The following is a 5,265-nucleotide window of genomic DNA, read 5'->3' as shown; positions in this document are numbered from 1 at the left end:
TACTGACAAGATAAAAAAATACTTGTAAAAGAAATATATTTGCTGTAACCGAACAAACAAATTGTTATGAATAATTTATTATTTAAGTTTATTTAGAAGTTTGTTTTATTGTTTTACTTGAAATATTATTAAAATTCATTGTCATTTTATCACTTGATAGAAATCACCATACGTTATGCGAATATTTTAAGTATGAAAGTTATAGGTTATATTAATGAATATTATAATGAAAACAATGAGTCTTTTCATAAGAAAATTGTCACTTGTAGGTCTATATTAGATACGAATATTAAAACAATTATATTTGGCATTTGCTCGCGTGTCGAAGTGCAGAAATTGAAGGAATATTACATTTTTATTTACATTTTTGCCAGATTATTTTTCAATCGATTTTTCATAAAACATATTAAAAAACAACCAATAAATCCTACCAAATCAAATAATTTTGCCAGAATTTTATTTAGATGATTTATTGTTGAATATTTATTATACATTGCAATTTACTCATGTTAATTTTTCTAAACTATTAAGATTTTTTTGGCAAGTAAAATAATGTAAAATATGCGAATTGAAAAAACTCCACATGCTACACACGACGTATTTTTTGTTTCGAAGTATAAAATTTCCTATACACTGTCTTCCTTCATAATATTGTATGTTGAATGTTATCAATGCAAGATTTAAATGATCGTTTATATTATTTTCATTCGTGTGATTTTTTTATGTGTTATTTATTTAAAAGAATTGTTGTTATTTGTACAAAGTATTAACTGTTGTAAAAAGTTTATATCTACTAATTCTGTATTTTTTACAAGTCAAATCCTCGAGTGTTTTGCCAAAAGTGCGTGCCAAATATGAAAATTGATACGTTTTAATTGGCCAAATATCAAGAAAAGTATTACCTATTGTATATTGTGAATATTTTTATGTGCCAATATGTTGATAAGTTTTTCGCAATACAATTAATTATTAATTACTGCATTTCGACACCAAATCGCCATAAAAGGCCATCAGTGGTATACTGATCAATGAGGCAGATGATAAAAGAAGATAATTGTCATATAAATGTTAATTAATATCGTTCGATTATATTTTTCAACGTTTTTATTACTTTTGAAAAATCAGCGCAAGATAGACCAGATACAAACAACTAAATCTATTTCCTTCCCTGCCTTAGACACATTGTTATTGATAATATTATAAGTATTATCTCGATGGTTTATTTTTTCGTATTCCATTTAATAGTCAATCGAAAATTATATTGTTTATTATTTAATAATATTTGTAAATACGAAATATTTTAAACAGACCAAAAAATCACAAAAATACAACAGCCTCATAATAATATATTGATTTTATTTCGATTGGACATATATATTGAGTATATAATATTACAACAAAGATGTTTAATATTTAAAAATGTTATTATCCATATAATATACAGCGATTCAGCGAATAATAGCGATTGGCAAAACCATACAAGTGACTATTGCTAACTTTTAAGTCGAAAAATCAACACGAATAAATGTGGTTTAAATGACGCACAGCAATCATTCCTGTGATTTCAAGATTCAATAATTGACATAATAATTGCTTTAAAAATAAGGCATTAGGTACCTTAATTAAAATAAAACAATATCAAATTATTGCTGACAATGTCCTTCATCAGTCAGAAATCAGTCTTGATTGAAATTAAATTACGTACTACCTATATAATAATAACAATATTTTAAATTCTGAATGATTCAAGTTATGTACTATTTCACTTGAGAGGGTTTATGCGACCTGAGTTTTGCCTTTCATGGGTCGTAAAAACTATTCAAATGAAATAGTATACCTACAACTTAAATCAATTAGAAATTAAATTTAAATTGAATCAGCACCCTTGCTATTAATTAGTATAGTGTTGTATTTTAATTAATATATTTTACATGCCTAGCATTTTGATGGTCTTGAGTAAAAAAAAATGGCTCCATATCAAGATAGTATTTTATTAATTAGCGTCTTCCTCAAAGAATTGACAGTTAACAGACCAAAAAATCACAAAAAATACAACAGCCTCGTAATAATATATTGATTTTATTTCGATTGGACATACATATTGAGTATATAATATTACAACAACGATGTTTAATATCTAAAAATGTTATTATCCATATTGGGAATAATTTATGTTTAATGATAATGCTTAATATTATGTTATATGATTTGATTTATGTACCTATTTGAATACTTATTTACGTAATGGTATATTAAGTATATAACGGTATTAAATAATAATTAAACAAAATATATTTGCTGGGATTTAGGAACAGAATTATTGAAAATCTTGAACAAAATAACGATCAGAAGAATTGTCTAAAACATTTTCATTGTAGCTGTTATTAAAAAAGCTAGATAGATCAATCATATTACTATATATAGATTATAGAGGTTCAGTGTGTTTGGTCTGTTTAATATATTTTAATCAAATAACGCAATTTTCCTTCAAATATTGCCTGATAAATACTCTATTCACTCACACTTGTCATCAGGAATACCTACATACTACTTTTTAAAAGTTTTAAACTTAATATTATGTCTAACTCTATAATAAACATTGGTATTTTATTAGATTTCGTTTGGGAGATTGATATTTAGTCTAATAAAAATAAAATTCAATACGTAATATTTATTGAATATAATTTTATACTTAAAATTTCTTTTGTCCTAAATAATTTGATATATGATCAAAATAATAAAAACAGCAAGATGAGAATGCATTCGAAACTAATCGACAGTATCAGTAGTTTTATTACGTATGTATTAAAAAATAATATTATATAATATATTAATTTCGTTAGTATTCGTTGTATTAATATAGAAGCGATACTAAGCAATAAAGGATACAAATATTATGCGGAAATTAATGGAAATAAGCCTACCATTTTTATAATTTAACTATATTTTACATAATGCCATTTTTATATTATCATAATTTTCCACATCCAATTTTGACCCGAGAAAACAGAGCGATGTTTTCGATATTGATTACAATATTATCGAGGATGCTAAGGCAAACGGTACGTTATGGCAAAAATGAGTTATTTACGGAATTAAATTATTTATAATGTTATCTTCGGCGTCCCAAAAGTGCGTCAGCAAAAAGTTGACGAGAGAAGAGAAGAGCGTGACGAAGTTACAACTATTGATTGGCAAAGTTGTTAAAGAAAACCAACAAGATTTTTCACCTGTCTAGTTGAAAATTGTGACTACCGCCTTTTTGGCTCAGCAAAGTCGATATTATAATAATTATTCTTAAGTAATATGTATTATTTTTAATTATTTACAATTACTATTATTATAATACATTTCGTGTGTGGTGGGTATGATACAATAACTATTCAAATTACATTGTACCTATAATATTCACAAAATACATCGTATTCAATTTTTTTTGATCATTTCAAAAGTCAATCATGTGAAATATTAGTGTAGAAAAATAACTTATTATTTTCTATTTCAATTTATATTGCTCTGATGCCAATAGAAAACCTCATGGAAAACCAGTGTACCTAATTAACTTGACAAAAAAGGGTTCGTGTATATATGTATTATCATACTTACGTCAATGTATGAGATGATTTCCCCCCTGATTCTTGTTAATTTGTGTGCTTTTATCTCAAAATAAAACTTAACGCGCACATAATAATATGTTAAAAATACTCTAGAATATTAAAAAAATGTTTTTTTATTGATGCAATTTTCGAATGTGTTTTCAATAATGTTGGTCGGTTAAAGTTTCTGGTCTTAAAGCTGATGGTCAATACAAAATACATCGGTAAAAGAATAATCAAATAGAAAATTGTGTTTTGTTTGAAATACCTATGGCAATGGCTTTTGGCGGGTTGTGTTGAACTGTGGTTTATTGAAAATGAATAGGATGTCAACTTTATATAACACTGCCAATTTAGGTAAATAAAGAATGATGATATCGAATACTGACTTTGATTTTATATTATTATTACCTACTTATTTATATAAAAAAAATCGAAATGCATTATTCACTATAATATAATAATAGCGATTGGCAAAACCATATAAGTGACTATTGCTAACTTTTGAGTCGAAAAATCAACACGAACAAATGTGGTTTAAATGACGCACAGCAATCATTTATGTGGTTTCGAGATTTCAAAAAAAATGACATAGTAATTGCTTTAAAAATAAGGCATAAGGTACCTTAATTAAAATAAAACAATATCAAATTATTGCTGACAATGTCCTTCATCAGTCAGAAATCAGTCTTGATTGAAATTAAATTACGCACTACCTATATAATAACCTATATAATAATTATAATGTTTTAAATTCTGATTGATTTAAGTGTTGTACTATTTCATTTGAGTGTTTTTTTGCGACCTAAGTTTTACCTTTGCCGGGTCGTAAAAAACGACTCAAATGAAATAGTATACCTACAACTTAAATCAATTAGATTTTAAATTTAAATTGAATCAAGTACCCTTGCTATTAATTAATATAGTGTTTTATTTTAATTAATATATTTTACATGCCTAGCATTTTGATGGTCTTGAGTAAAAAAAATGGCTCCATATCAAGATAGTATTTTATTAATTAGCGTCTTCCTCAAAGAATTGACAGTTAACATCTTTATAAAAATTATAACTTTCTTATACGTTCAAATTAATAGAATTATGTCTATATAAACGAGTAAATATTTTCTTGGTTTTTTGGATACTTAATTAAAAATTTGTTAAATGAATAAAAATATCTATTTATGGCATGTTTTTTCTTCGTTAAAAAGGGATATCACTGTGGAGCGATTTTTTGGTATAAATTTATTGCCCCCTGCTTATCATTTGTAAAAAAAATATTTTTTGAATTGCCATCAATCACCAAAAATTATTAATAATTTAGTTTTGGACTCTTTTCGGGAGGTATTGTCATCAATTGGTTAAAGTCTTTATAAACCGAAATTCTAGTATAATCGTATTTGTACTATTATAGCATACATTTGAATCCAATTTTAGACTATATTAAAACAAAATTACAGAAAGCTAGAATTGGGATGACGATTAGCTAGCTAACATTTCCCAGCTACATTAAAATTATTATTTATCCACATAAATTAAGTTAATTGTTATTGAATACATATAGGGCAAAGTATATTGAAAGTAAATAAGGCAATCTTCTTTTTCATTGACCTAATAGTTTTTTTCCAAATTTATTTCGTATTTTAATAAGAATTAATTAAAACTTGAAGAC

The sequence above is a fragment of the Rhyacophila brunnea genome, unplaced genomic scaffold (genome assembly GCF_057557595.1).
Source record: "Rhyacophila brunnea isolate RB1 unplaced genomic scaffold, BYU_Rbru_1.0 scaffold_7, whole genome shotgun sequence".
Classification (NCBI taxonomy): Eukaryota; Metazoa; Arthropoda; class Insecta; order Trichoptera; family Rhyacophilidae; genus Rhyacophila; species Rhyacophila brunnea.
This window is presented reverse-complemented; position numbering follows the sequence as displayed.